This window comes from Macaca nemestrina, chromosome 4, assembly GCF_043159975.1.
Source record: "Macaca nemestrina isolate mMacNem1 chromosome 4, mMacNem.hap1, whole genome shotgun sequence".
Taxonomy (NCBI): Eukaryota; Metazoa; Chordata; class Mammalia; order Primates; family Cercopithecidae; genus Macaca; species Macaca nemestrina.
Window position 1 is genome coordinate 116,883,722 of NC_092128.1, and position 16,241 is coordinate 116,899,962.

The following is a 16,241-nucleotide window of genomic DNA, read 5'->3' on the forward strand; positions in this document are numbered from 1 at the left end:
ACACTTATTCTAAAATTGACTATGTAATTGGAAGTAAAACACTCCTCAGCAAATACAAAAGAATGGAAATCATAACAAACAGTCCCTCAGACCACAGTGCAATCAAATTAGAACTCAGGATTAAGAAACTCACTCAAAACCACACAACCGTATGGACACTGAACAACCTGCTCCTGAATGACTACTGGGTACATAACGAAATGAAGGCAGAAATAAAGATGTTCTTTGAAACCAATGAGAATGAAGACACAATGTACCAGAATCTCTGGGACACATTTAAAACAGTGTTTAGAGGGAAATTTATAGCACTAAATGCCCACAAGAGAAAGCAGGAAATACCTAAAATTGACACTCTAACATTAAAATTAAAAGAGCTAGAGAAGCAACAGCAAACAAATTCAAAAGCTAGCAGAAGACATGAAATTTCATAACTAACATCTGAGCAGAACTGAAGGAGATAGAGACACAAAAACTCTTCAAAAAAATCCATGAATTCGGGTGCTGGTTTTTTGAAAAAAATCAACAAAATAGACTGCTAAGCAGACTAATAAAGAACAAAAGACAGAAGAATCAAATAGATGCAATAAAAAATCATGTAGGGGATATCACCACTGATCCCACAGAAATACAAACTACCATCAAAGAATACTATAAACACTTCTATGCAAATAAATAAATAAATAGCTAGAAAATCTAGAAGAAATAGATAAGTTCCTGTACACATACACCCTCCCAAGTCTAAGCCAGGAAGATGTCAAAACCCTGAATAAAGAAATAACAAGTTCTGAAATTTAGGCAGTAATAAATAGCCTACCAACCAAAAAAAGTCCAGGACCAGACGGATTCACAGCTGAATTCTACCAGAGGTACAAAGAGCAGCTGTTTCCATTCCTTCTGACACTATTCCAAACAATAGAAAAAGAGGGACGTCTACTTAACTCATTTTATGAGGCCACCATCATCCTGATACCAAAACCTAGCAGAGACACAACAAAAAAAGAAAATTTCAGGTCGATACCCCTGATGAACATTGATGTGAAAATCCTCAATAAAATACTGGCAAATCAAATCCAGCAGCACATCAAAAAGCTTATCCACCACGATTAAGTTGGTTTCATCCCTGGGATACACGGCTGGTTCAACATATGCAAATCAATAAACGTAATCCGTCACATAAACAGAACCAATGAGAAAAACCACATGATTATCTCAATAGATGCGGAAAAGGCTTTCGATAAAATTCAACACCCCTTCATGCTAAACGCTCTCAATAAACTAGGTATTGATGGAATATATCTCAAAATAATAACAGCTATTTATGACAAACCCATAGCCAATATCATACTAAATGGGCAAAAACTGGAAGCATTCCCTTTGAAAACTGTCAGAAGACAAGGATGCCCTCTCTTATCACTCCTATTCAACATAATACTGTAAGTCTGGCCAGGGCAATCAGCCCAGAGAAAGCAATAAGTGGTATTCAAACAGGAAGACAGGAAGTCAAATTGTCTCTGTTTTCCGATGACATGATTATATATTTTGAAAACCCCATCGTCTCAGCCCAAAATCTCCCTAAGCTGATAAGCAACTTCAGCAAAGTCTCAGGATACAAAATTAATGTGCAAAAATCACAAGCATTCCTATAAACCAATAACAGACAAACAGAGGCCAAATCATGAGTGAACTCCCACTCACAATTGGTACAAAGAGAATAAAATACCTAGGAATTCAACTTACAAGGGATGTGAAGGACCTCTTCAAGAAGAACTACAAACCACTGCTCAAGGAAATAAGAGAGGACACAAACAAATGGAAAAAACATTCCATGCTCATGGATAGGAAGCATCAACATCATGAAAATGGTCATACTGCCCAAAGTAATTTATAGATTCAATGCTATCCCCATCAAGCTACCACTGACTTTCTTCACATAATTGGAAAAAAACTACTTTAAACTTCATATGGAACCAAAAAAGAGCCAGCATAGCCAAGACAATCCTGGGCAAGAAGAACACAGCTGGAGGCATCACGCTACCTGACTTCAAACTATACTATAAGGCTACAGTAACCAAAACAGCATGGTACTGGTACCAAAACAGATATATAGACCAATGGAACAGAATGGAGGCCTCAAAAATAACACCACACATCTGCAACCATCTGATCTTTGACTAACCTGACATACACAAGCAATGGGGAAAAGATTTCCTATTTAATAAATTGTGTTGGGAAAATTGACTGACCATATGCAGAAAACTAAAACTGGACCCCCTCCTTACATCTTATACAAAAATCAACTCAAGATGAATCAAAGACTTAAACATAAGACCTAGGACCACTTAAAACCTCGAAGAAAACCTGGGCAATACCATTCAGGACATAGGCATGGGCAAAGACATCATATCTAAAACACCAAAAGCAATGGCAGCAAAAGCTAAAATTGACAAATGGGATCTAATTAAAGAGCTTCTGCACAGCAAAAGAAACTATCATCAGAGTGAACAGGCAACCTAGAGCATGGGAGAAATTTTTTGCAATCTACTCATCTGACAAGGGGTAATATCCAGAATCTACAAAGAACCTAAACAAATTTACAAGAAAAAAGCAAACAACCACATCAAAAAATGGGCAAAGGATATGAACAGACACTTTTCCAAAGAAGACATTTATGCAGCCAACAGACATATGAAAAAATGGTCATCATCACTGGTAATTAGAGAAATGCAACTCAAAACCACAATGAGATACCATCTCATGCCAGTTAGAATGATAATCATTAAAAAGTCAGGAAACAACAGATGCTGGAAAGGTTGTGGAAAAGTAGGAATGCTTTTACACTGTTGGTGGGAGTGTAAATTAATTCAAACATTGTGGGTGACAGTGGCGATTCCTCAAGGATCTAGAACTCGAAATACCATTTGACCCAGCAATCCCATTACTGGGCATATAGCCAAAGGATTATAAATCATTCTACAATAAAGACACATGCACACATATGTTTACTGTGGCACTGTTCACAATAGCAAAGACTTGGAACCAACCCAAATGTCCATCAGTGATAGACTGGATAAAGAAAATGTGGCACATATACACAATGGAATACTATGAAGCCATAAAAAAGGATGAGTTCATGTCCTTTGCGGGGACATGGATGAAGCTGGAAACCATCACAGCAAACTATCGCAAGATCAGAAAACCAAACACTGCATGTTTTCACTCACATGTGGGAGTTGAACAATGAGAACACATGGACACAGAGCGGGGAATATCACACACTGGGGCCTGTTGTGGGGTGGGGGCTTAGGGGAGGGATAACATTAGGAGAAATACCTAATGTAGGTGATGGGTTGATGGGTGCAGCAAACGACCATGGCAAGTGTATACCTATGGAACAAAACTCACTTTATGCACATGTAACCCAGAACTTAAAGTATGATGATAATAAAAAAAATTCTAAAAAGTTCTAAAAGTTTCGGTTTTGAATGAACCCCAAACTATGCAGAAACCAATATTTCAACATAGAAATGTAAGAGACACTTGATTTTCATTATTAGCAGTAGTTTTATTTTGTGAAGTTGCTGCAAACACTGAATTAGATGATAGCGCCCTGTTGCTCCTGGGGAAATGAAGGCTTAGGTTCCTGTAAGGCTCTGCTCACATTTTAATAAACTGATTAATACATGACCTTGTTTTATGTGTGTTCTGCTTAAAGTTACCTTGTTTGATACCTATTATTGATTAATTATCATTAATAGATATTAAGGGCTGATAGCTTGATAATTCATAGTTGAAAGCTCATCTAACACAAGTATTTTCTCCATACAGCACTTCTTAGCTTTCTAGTGGGATGAGACTCCAGGCAGCACTTGAGCACTGTGTTCAGGCCCATGTCAAACAGCAAAAATTACCAACCAAAAAAAATGCAAAAATGCAAAAGACATTAAACTAACAAGACCTTGAAAGAACCTGTGCTAACACTATGAGCTAATAAAGAAGGCAGACAATCCACTTCTTCACCTCAGCTCAAAACAGAAACAGCAGTGATGCAAACTTTCTCACTGCTCTGCCCTGTGTGCAAATGACCATAAAAGTACTGAGAATACTGATCTGAGGGTTACAAATACATTTTAACGAGTAGGTAAATCTCGAATACTGAATCCAGGAATAATGAAGGTCGACTGTAAATGGAAAAAGGTAGTCTGGTCTTTCTGGTTTTATCTACCACATCAAGCCTGTCCACCCAAGAGTGACACAGATATTGGTGTCTGTTTCCTACAGAATGTCCCCAGCAATTACATATTCAGTGCTGCCCATGGTACTCAGGCACGGTACTATGTGTGCGACAAGGGACAGCTCTTCAAGGGAGGTGTTGTGGTGCTGATTTCCCTTCTGCTCTTCTTGCTCCTACTTCTCTCTGGGCTTCTTCAATATTACATTTCTTCCCATCCCCAAATATCGCAAGATTCCTTTTACCTCCACCTCGAGCCATCAAACCAGCTTTTTTCTACCTGTGGAACACTATTCTTGCCAGGATAATTGCAGTCCATTCTTCGGATTTAATTTGCATATACAGTAGTTTCCTCAATAACATTGTTTTGTTCAATGTCATTTTGTTATAACGTTGATATAAAAAAAATTGATTCCAGTCCTGGGTCACTCTCTGTGTGGGGTTTGCATGTTCTCCCCCCACCTGTGTGGGCTTCCTTCAGGAATCCAGTTTCTTTCCTCATCCCAGAGGTATGCACATTGGGTGAACCGGCATGTCTTAAGGTATCTCAGAGTAAGTGACTATGAGTGTGTGTGTGTGTCTGTGTATGTGTGTGTCTGCATGCCTTGTGATAGAATGGGGTCCTGTTCAGGGCTGGTTCTTGCCTTGGCTTCTTAGCTGATGGGAGAGGCCTCAGTCACCTGCAACACTGAACCGGAATAATTGAGTCAATAATTACCTGACTTGTTTCTCTGGATCTTTCTTAAATGTATGTAGAGCTCAATTTAATATTAGAAGTGTTTTAATCTTTATTTAGAAGTTTGGTGATTTTTGTGAGCAGAAATACATCATAGGAACTTAGCCTTTGTTTATATCAATTAGCCTATGCTAAGATCAGTTTCATTACACATCATTTTGCTTAAAGTCACACTTTCCGAGAACCCACCAACAATGATAAGGGAGGACCTCCTGTAATTTTCCCGAGCCTCTCTGCTGTAGTTAGGTTGGCCAAGGTACGGCACTTCGCATATGCATTTTCCATACTCCAGCCTTTGTCCCTCAGTGTGACAGCTGCACTCTAGTTTGGCAGCTCTCTGAATAGACCACAAGCTCCTGCCCCTGAGAGGGCTGCTTCTTTTTTGGTAGTAGTCCAGTGACATACAAGGTGTGATGCAAAGCAAGCGTCAGCAAATAAAAGTTGAATTGGCAGTTGAAAAGGCAGTTGTGAAAAAGCTACCTTCATTCAAGAAATAAAGAAATATAGAGACTTTTTTCCCAAAAACATGTAAAAGAGCACAGTCTGTGGAGAGTCTCTATACATAATTTTGCAAAGAACACATCAAAACAAGCAAATCTGGTGCGAAAGTACAAAAAGAACAAGCAGGCCATGGGGAAATACTGCACTTGCCTCACAGCTAAGCAGGGCCTTCTATTCTCTGCACCAGGCCACGAGGACTTGGGGACACTGAATCCCCATACAATCTAGCCTTCTCTCAGGAAGGGCAGGCGTTAAATGGCCCTTTGGTCTGGCTGTGTCATTTTCTAAGCAAAGCCTTTTCCTCATCTGTAGTACAAAGATAATAAACCCTATTCATCTAATGTTAAGTATCCCCATAGAAAGCATCTAAAATAGTGCATGTGAAACTCAATTCATCAATGCTGCTTACTGTTATAGAACATCCTAGACAAGAAAATCCAATGGTCCACTGCCCCCTTTCCTGCAGCAGCTCCATCAAATTTTGGCTAGAATCTCAATGGGAAGAGTAAACAGAACAAGTCTCAGAACCAAGAAATGCCAAAGCCCAAAGACAGATGGGTTCATCGAGTCCTTGTGCTCCTGTGGGGTCCCAGTCTGCTGTCCACCCTGCGGGGGCAGGAAGACAGCACTGCAGCTGTGATTCTACAGAGATCACCTTTAAAATGGCAGATGAAATAGCAGCTAAAGTCAGAGATGCTCCTTGGGTTCAGGAGGAGAGTGTAAGGTGGAAAGTCAGTGGGGAGAGAGAGAGACAGAGACAGAAGCAGAAGAGAGAGAAAGTGAGGCATAGAGCAAGAGGGAAAGATGGATACAAAGAGAAGAGAGAGGAAGAGAGACAGAGAGGAGAGTGAGAGGGGGACAGAGAGAGAGATGGAGAAAAAAAGAAGGAGAACGAGAGAGAGACAAAGACAAAAAGAGAAAGAGAGAAAGGGAGATAGAGAGAGAGGGATACAGAGAGAGAAAGATGGAGAGAAAGAGGAGAAAGAGCTGGGCATGGAGGAAGAGAGAGAGAGGAAAAAGGAGATAGGAAGGGAGTCAGCTCCAAGAGAGAGGGCCTGAAAATCTCAGTTTCCCATTACCCAGCTTCTCTCATCGCTTTTCCTGGGAGCTGTGAACCAGGAAGGAAGTAGTGAGGAGTTACAGGATTAAGATAATTGACAGCCGACCTCTGGCATGTACCCTGTTGGTCACCCTGTGACCCTGGGTGGTGATCTAGCCTCAGTGACTGGGTCTCCTGATCTGTAAAATGTGGACAACAATGTCTCATTCACACGGTTTCTCTGAAGATTAAAGGAGGTGTCCTAAAAAGAGCTGCTCAGTCTATAGACCTGAGCGGATCATGATCCCAGCTGGGAAATAGGAGGGAACGGACTTCACAACCAATGAAAGGAGCCGAGTGATCCTTGCTGAGGAGCAGGTGGTGGCCTGCAATCTAGATCTGTGCACTTCCCAGAAATATGCTGGGGGGCCTGATTCCAGTGCAGGAAGATCAGATGGTACAGGGACCATGAGAAGTGCACAGCAGCTATTGGCTCTTCAAGGTTATGTTGAAAGCTTCTTATGAGGAAGGAGAAGAAAACACAGGAAGCTCCAGGAGTGAAGCAACTCATTCCCAGATGTGCTCACAGAGAACAGTGGTCTCTGCTTCTTTGCCAGCCCTGTGACCTAAAACATTGGTGACTCTTACAAACATGCACCATATCTCTTCCAGAATGCTTCCAATTGTGAAATCCAATCCGCTTAGGATCTGCTTGCTTAAGAAAACAGCTGGAGAGGAATGTACCCATCTTCCTGCTATACAGACAAACCCAAGATTGCTAATCCACCCCCCAGAGATTTTATTTAAAAATGTTTGAAGCACTTTTATCAAAAATCAAGCAGACACCATCAACCATTGCGTTTTTGTCTTAGAACTCTAACTGCAGGAGTATAAATTTGTGACATTTGTGAAAAATGATTTTATACTAGACAGGTATGAAACTTGAAGGAAATCTTGTCCTGAAGCTAAATCTGTAATATTTATTTTAGTAAATGACTTGCTCAATGAGTGAACAAAGAAGCAAACGTCAAACATATCTTCCAGGGTCCAGGATTGAACACTCTGAGCCCTCCCTGAGCTTCCCTAGCTGCCCTTGCCTGACCTCCATCATCAGTTGCCCCAGGCCCACTGAAATCAGCTCATCTGCTCATTGACTGATCTTCTCCAAGGGCTTCTGGAAGGCAGGCCTGTAGCTAGTTCATGTTCTGGACCAAGTATTTGACATTCTAATTATTCAGCATCTTTGCACATGCCACTCAGGTGATCCTTAGAGCTAGGAATAGATTCAGGATTACATTATCTTGTCTTTTTTGACCCCAAATCTTGGAACTGGGACAAAACAGAAGATTCTGACTTCAAGCCTGTATTCCTCACGTTTTCAAAGCATCCACATCTGAACAGGGTAGCAATCAACATTTCACAGAAGAGAAACAATTAACATAAGAAAAACTAGCCAACTTCTCCAGCGAGCAAAATAACCCGTGAAAGTAACAATTGTTCTTCATTTTTAAACACCAAATTAGCAAAGATTTTTAAAGTGAAAATATTTCCAAATGAAAGGGCAAGTAGTTAAAGAGACATTTTCGAACATTGCCATGATCGATTCTAAATTTTTCCCAGTAAATCAATTTGGCAAAATACAGCTTAATACTATGTTTATTAAGTGCTTATACATATAAGATGATTATTTATTTAAGATACAAATGGTAGTGCCCAGTGAATTTGATAAAAGGATGCCTACTTTCCTTTGTTGTACTTCACCTAGCATTTGGTAAACTCTCGCCACAGGTAGACAGAGAGCATAAGCTGAGTGGGGTCATGGACTGCACTAGGGTGACAAGAACCCCTAATATCATGTCACAAAATTAATGAACTCCTCAAATAGAATCCATGCAGAGAGCTTAGCCTGCAAATGACATGCCAGGCTAAACCTCTCACCCAGCTCATCCATGTGGGTTGGCAAGAGTCTTTAAAGCCAGCAGCGAGGACCAGAGGAAGAACGGAGAGGAAATAAAAGGTGGCCACCTTCCCAGAGAAAGAACCCTGTAAGCACATTCTTGTACTCCTGTTGGTTCTGTTTATTATTTCTTCCTCAAAAATCCTTTGCTTGTTTCCTGGTTAAATGCATTCCTTGGCAGGGAGGCTTCCCCACTTCTTCCTGGTCTAATTGACTCCATAGTCCTATCTCTCTCCATCTCTCTCTACAGTTGTATTTCCTCTTTCTACTAAAACACATGCCATCTATTGGCAAAGAATAATACTATGAGTAGCAATAGTAGCAGTAGCAGCAACGTAGGAACAATGGCAGTATTAGCAGCAGCAGTAGTCGTAATAGTGGCAATGATGGTAGCATCATCAGCAGCAGTAGAAGTAATAGTGGTAGTAATGGTAGCATCAGCAGCCGTAGCAGTAGTAGCAGTGGCAGTAGTAGCAGTGGTATTAGTGGTAGCATTAGTAGCAGCATTAGTAGCAGCAGCACTAGTAGTAGTTGTGGTGGCAGTGGCAGTATTAGCTGTACTAGAAGTAGCAGTAGCAGTAGTATTAGCAGTAGCAATAGTAGGGGCAGGAATGGCAATAGCAGAAGCAGCAGTTCTAGTAATACTGGTGGTAGCAGGAACAGGAACAGTAGCATTATTAGTGGTAGTATTAGTAGCAGCAATAGCAATAGTATTACGGTAGTGATAGTGGCAGTATTAGCAGTACTAATAGCAGTGGTGGTATTAGCAGCAACAGTAGTATTGGTAGGTAACAGTAACAGTAGTAGCAGGAGCAACAGGGCTTATAGTAACAGTAGCAGGAGCAGCCATAGTAGGAGTAACAAGGATTCGATAAATGTGGCCTATGTCATCACCAATCAGAGCTATGTAATGTACTGCTATAATGTTGATGATAATGTTTCACATTTATGAATCCTCAACAAGTACCAGGAATTTGTCCTACATGAAGTCATTTCATTCTCATAAAAACCCTCGAGGGAGTTGCTGTTACTGTGACGATTTTACAGAAGAGTAAAGCAAGCTTTCAGAGGTTAAGCCCCTGCCCCAAGGTTACACAGCTAGTGTATGGCCTCCTCCAACCGGAGAGAAGGCCTGTGTGGGGTCCTTCTTGGTGCTGCACATGTCCACACCAGCCTGCCTTCTGAATGGGCACCTGCAGGGAAGGATGTGGATATCGTAATATGAAATGTCTTATTGGCCAATTCCCAGATATTCCCTGGTCAAGGCCTCTTGCCTGATGGAACGGATTATCTGAGGTCAAGGAGTCGCATTTGCAGCCTCAGGAAGGTGATTCTTCCTTGGCAGGCTTGTTTCCAAGCACTCTGTGTGATTCTTATGATGTCTGAGGCTGGAGACACCAGGCCAGCAGAGGTTCCCAAAGTCGAGCAAGCACTGGAGTCCCCCATGGGCTTGCTAGGACTCACACTGCAGGGTCCACCCAGGGTTGACAACTCCGTAGGTATAGGCCCAGCTGACAACGTGCATTTCTAACAGTTCCCAGTTGATGCTGTGCTGCTGGTCCAGGGACACTGTGAAACCAGCTTCTTGGAAGAATGGCCTCCTCACATCTCAAGTACTACAGTCTCTTGGCATAACATTCATGTTTCATTCTACTGGACCGGCACACCAAGAGGACAACAGACTTACTGTGAGAAAGACATGTGATACATTGTCATGGGTAATATTTGTTTGCTCTGGGTATCGGTAAACAGGACTGGGATCCTATGTGATTCACTGTGCACCAGGCTGGCCCCCTCCCCATCACCCATGGGCCTGTACCACCTCTGAGTATGAGAATGTAATTGAGAAACACTGACCTATGAATAGAAATCACAAGTCTATCACCTGACCTTGACCTCACCTCCATCCTCCCTCACCCTTTCCACACAGCGGCATCGCCTGGTCTGACTACAGCACAGTAGCCTAGTAGCAGGCATGGATCCATGCCCTTGCTCTGGGGAATGCCTTCCTTCCTCCCAGCCCGAACCTCGTCCCTTCCAGCCCATTGGTCAGCAGCCAGCGGCTTCAGAACATTGCGTACCAAGTCCCAGGAGAGCTCTGACCGCCCGCCGGTGCTTCCTACTGTTTACATGGCTCTGTCCCTCATGGGGCTGTGTGTTCTTGAAAATAGTAACTGGGTCATATTCTCTAAAACTTTAGCACAAAAACAATGGTAGTAGACTTTCTATAAACATGCATTGAATTAATGTTTTTCATGTTTCTAATTTTTAAAAAATAACACACATGTGACTGCTTTAAACATTTAAGGCTTCTTTCCTAACCAATTGGCGTACATGTTCTGCCAGCAGATAAGGAACCATGGAAGGCACTTTGTTCTTATTTGTGCTGTGTTTATCAGGGAGCTGAAAGACACACTCCATGTCTGATCTTAGAAACGTCTGTTTCTGAAATGTGTGCAGAGGCCCTTCCCTTTGCAAGGAAGCATCTCTCCTTTTTTCTTCTTTCAAAGATAACATAACTAGCCAAGTGGTTATTAATTATGACAGTTCATGTTGCCCTGTTTTGACTAGTGATTTATATTTTACAAAATGTATTTATATTAACTGCTGCATTTTAACTTGAGAGTAGTGCAGCCAGATACCTATTAACAGTATGTTTATTTTACAGATTAGAAAACTGAAACTAAGTCAAGTGGCTGCCAAAAGAAAAAGAAAAAGAAACGTGGTTTCCAACTGAGGTCTGTAATTCCAAAGTCAAGATTTTATTTTAATCTAACTCAATTAGAGCAAACAGCCAGTTGTCTTCTATTTCTAGAAGAATATGCTAGAAGGTATAAACTAGTATAACTCTCTTAAAACAACTTCTGCAACCAGGGTATTTAGATAAAGCCCTTGGGAACAAGGGGGCCTCAAGAGGCACTCAAGTCTGTGATTCCGAAATAGGAGGGAATTTGTGGGGTAGTCACAGAAGTCAAAAAGCCGCTCCCCTAAAATCGAAATGACACCCTTTCTATCAAACCTGTCAGAAGATAATAACAATTTTCTCATGTTTCTGTCTGTCTTCCCTAGCCCCTGTTAAGCGTATTTTTTCACTCCTGTATCTCCATTGCCTTAGATGATTAGAGACATAAGAAGTACTCAATAAGTGTTTGTTTCATGAATAAATAAAATTCAAACTATCCTATCGAATGGGTCTTCTAGTATAGACCATAGTCCTTTTTCCTGATATATTCAGTGAGTTGTTTGCCCATTTTAGTGGACACTTTAATGGCATGTAAGTCTCAGTTAATCAACACAATTCTTTCCGTAGATGCCTGTGTAACCACAAGCTATGGAGAGAATGAATGGAATATATCTGTGTACGGGTGGAAGAGTCTACCAGTCCTGGCTGGCCCCCATCTCTCAGGTTTTATCTACAGCTGTCATCAGCAGGATCTTCATGGGAACCATGACGAAGTCCAGCTATCCTGGTGCCTGTGAGAATGCTGGTGCCTTTTCAACCCTACAGCTAAAAGTGTTTCAGTAGCAGAATGGGATTCAAGAGGGTGAATCAGAAGTGAAGCCCTTCTGTGGATGGCCTCTGGAACCACTCCTAGAACTGACTAACGACCAGGACATGGTCCTTTGTGGCACAACTCTATCATTTTTCCAAACTTTGCCTAGTCTTGGAGCATCGCCCCTCAACCTGACAGCCAACTTCATTTAAAGACATAACCCTTGGCTGGGTGAGGTGGCTCACGCCTGTGATCCCAGCACTTTGGGAGGCTGAGGCCGGTGATTACCTGAGGTCAGGAGTTTGAGACCAGCCTGGCCAACATGGTATAACCCCGTCTCTACTATAAATACAAAAATTAGCCAGCATGGTGGTGCGTGCCTGTAATCCCAGCTACTCAGGAGGTTGAAGCAGGAGAATTGCTTGAGCCTGAGAGGCTGAGGTTGCAGTGAGCCGAGGTCGTGCCACTGCACTCCAGTGTGGTCAACAGAGTGAGACTCTGTCTCCAAAAAAAAAAAAAAAAAAAAAAGACATAACCCCATAACCCTTACCTCTGCTGAGCATTATGGTCTGATTTCTGAACCACTTATTGAAACCTACACCTCATCCTATACTTCAATTTGTACCTACTTCTCCTGACTTCTAATCTGGAAAACTTATTTCTATCTAGTCCTGGCTCTGTACAATTTCCCTGAATGCAACTGTAGCTTTTTCCTAGAGTGTCATTCCATGGTTTCAGCCTTCCTGAGAAATCAACCCAGCCCATCTTGGCTTCTCGGACCTCCTAAGATATGTTCCCACCAGACACTGCCTCATCTTACAAGCATGGCCTGAGAGATGAGTAGGATGGAATGGGACATTTTGAAAAAGACAGAAAGAAAATGGTGATATATCTCCTGAAACTCTAAGATGAAGTTATTCGATGATCTTTGAGGGAAGAAAAAATAGGCAAGGAAGGATAGAAAGATTTTGAGCCAGATGCTGACACCAAGAAATATTAAGGAAGAGTGCCCTCAAAGTCAGGGGATGCCTTTCCTCTCCACTTGCGGTGGTCTGCACTCCTCTCTGTTATGACATCCATTGATAACTCTATACTGTAATTATCTACTTATTGATTGGCATTCCTCATTAGGCCATGAGTTTTTAGAGTCAGAGTCCATGTCTTAATTGTTTTTGTATGTATGATAATTCTAGCAGTGCCTGGCACCTAGCAAATTCTCAGAATAGTGACTGAATGAAGAAAAAGAAGAGCAATAAAATAAGAGTGAGTGGTTCATCAAATGCTATAGAGCTGACTATCATGAGCATACTTCAATGGGGACCACTTTTCACATGGCTTAGTTTCTCACATCATTACTTACATCTTTCTCTCCAATAAAAATCAATTATTTTTCAAGTAGAAAACATGAACTACCAAAGCTATGGAGCATCTATACTAATTCTCTCTTTCTGAGAGTGAGTCTTCGCAGAGAGAGACTGAAGCTGACAGCCGCTCTGAAACTATTTGGAGCTCTCCTGCCTCCCAATCAATCTCACGGGTGCTGCAACGCTGCTCAAACCCTGGGAGGAAATCAAAGAGCATCCTCCTTCTTGCAACAGGGCCTTACTCTTTAAGTCTGACCCTGTGTTCATTCCATTCACATAAATTTAGCAATAAAATATCATGCACAGAATGTAGTATAGGTGGTTTGTTGGGCTTCACAAAACATTGATTGATTGGTTTAAAATAAGTGAGTTCTGAGAAAGACTTATTTGTGTTTTCTCTGAGCCCTTGCACTCCCCATCTCTCTGCAATCTGCTGGTATTGATGAAGTCCTCTGTGGGGCCATATATTGTTTCTGGACATTCGTTATGTTTCCTTCTCTTGCTAAAATCTCAGCATGACTTTTTAAAAATTTTGGAATTCTCAAGCTTTTGTAGTCATCCTGGGTCTGCTTTGTTGTAAATCCAGAAACTCAGTAATCTTGCAGCTGTGATTTACGCAGGCCAGGGCCTGCTGCCACATGATTTCCATGCTGAGACGTTTAGGGACATTGTTTAATTAACACACAACTTTTTTCATTACATCACACTAGGGAATTTTTGAAAACTTGTATCTCCTCTCAGTTCTGCCCTTCTACTGCCCAGGGAGTAAATACTTAAAAATCCATTTTTCAGTAATTATAAATGGCATATATATTTATATATATTTTCCATAATGTATATATTTTTATAATATAATGTATATATAACTACTTATAAACGTGTTGTAATGTAAACATATATAGTTATATATGTCTATGTTTTATAATACATTGAATATATACTTTTATCTACTAGAATTATAGAGGCACATAATTATACATACAAATAGTTTATATATACATATATATTATATATAATAAATAAGGAATATATATGTAATACATAGACATTTACATATGTTATATACAGTCATGCACCACTGACATGTTTTGGTGGTCTCATAGGATTATACTATCATATTCTTACTGTACCTGCACTATGCTTAGATATGCAAACACTTAACATTCTGTTACAGTTGTTGACAGTATTCAGTAGAGTAACATGCTGTGCAGGTTTGTGGCCCAAGAGCAATATCCTAGGTGTGTAGTAGGCTATACATCTGGGTCTGTGGAAGCACGCTCTATGATGTTGGCATGATGATGAAATCACCAACACATTTCTCAGAAGGCATCTCCGTTGTTAAGCAACAAATGACTATATATCAGGTTCTTTAAATCTGAAGAAGAGAGTTTATCTTGAAAACTTGGAAGAAAAAGTATATCAAAAAGTTTTCAAGTTGGTTAAAATCTTTGTAGGTACCATAGAATGACATCATTTCAGCAATTTTTCATTTGATAATTAAACTCATAGCAAAATATATCTGTTCCTGAATTTGCACCATTTGCATCTTTCTCCTCTGTATGAAGACATGTATATATTAATAACTCAGTAAAACTGACATTACTTCTGGAAAATTGATTTTTTAAATTAAGAACAATTTTCATCATCCTCAAATTAAAGTATATATGTCTGTTTCTTTTTAGGTCTACCTATTTTCAATAAAATGTTGTTTGTATAAATTGAATCATAGTATGTTTATTTCTTTGTTCTTAACCTTTGCCTTTTAATTTTTTATTCACTAAGTTTTGCTCAATTTTATGTAGCACTAGAGGTGTCTTCACACAAAATTGGCTACCCTGCTGAAACTGCCTTTTCATCTACATTGACCTAACCTCTCCAGTGGGCATTCCTGAACCACAGCCCAACCATATTTTGATCATTCAGTGAGGTTTCTGCAAGCCTGTGTTTCACCCTTGTTAAAAGATAAATGGACAGAACTATCTCCAGGTGGAATATTACTCAAAGGATGGGCCACTGAAATATGCGTCAATTTGGACAGACCTCTAGATATCACTTTGAGTTTTATAAAAAGGCATTCTCAAAAGAATACATATTGTATCATTCAGTTTACATAACTCTCTCCAAATAATGGGAACTCCTGGCTAGCGGTTGCCAGACATTAAGGTTTGGGAGTCTCCATAAGGGTAATCGAAGAAAGTCTTGCAGTGTTGTAGCAGGTGCGCATCTTGATTTTGGTGGTAGTTACACAAAACTACCAATGTTTTAAAATTGCATAGAACCCCCCACACACACAGACACACACACACCACACAGAAGTTTCATGTAACAGTTACATTCTAATTTGGCAGCTCTTCAAATGGGTCTTAATCTCCTGGAGGTGAGAAGACTAATCTTGCTCTCTCTATAGTGACTTAGAATTTTATACTCAACAAGAAAATGAAAATATGACATTCATTTGTCAATGTTGCTCAGTCTAATGAGGTTTAAATGCTTGATAAGTTAGATAAATATGCCTGTATTTGTTGATAAGTAATAGAAAGGTAGAATATGATTAATTCATTCCTTCTTTAAGCAAATAATAATAGAATGTCTTTAAGTGTCAGGTACTGCTCTAAGGTACTGCTCATTTCTGGGAATACAGCAATGAACCACACAACCAAGGCCTGAGCTTCTTGAATTCTGCCCTTCTATGATCAAGGTGGTAGATAAAAGGTAATAAGCCCAGAAATAAAAGTATTTTACATTTTAACTTGCCTAGACTTTGAAGGCAGACTTGACAGGATTATAGATGGCTTAGATCCAGGAGTTAAAGAAAAAATAGTCGAAGATGTCTTTCTGCTTCCAGCTTGAAGAATAGTGGTGATATTTTCCAAAAAGTAGGAATTTATTTAAGAAGGAATAATAACAAGAGGTTCATTGTGG

The 16,241-nt window shown here is 40.4% G+C and overlaps 1 long non-coding RNA gene across 1 annotated transcript in view; it reads left to right on the forward strand.

Annotated features, from left to right (window-relative positions):
* LOC105492337 (uncharacterized) overlaps window positions 1-11,901 on the forward strand; it is an 83,758-nt gene extending 71,857 nt beyond the window's left edge. Inside the window, exons 3-4 of the long non-coding RNA XR_011622359.1 lie at window positions 11,130-11,199; window positions 11,772-11,901. This is a non-coding gene — a long non-coding RNA (uncharacterized lncRNA). The remainder of the gene's footprint in view (window positions 1-11,129; window positions 11,200-11,771) is intronic.
* Window positions 11,902-16,241: the final 4,340 nt, after the last annotated feature.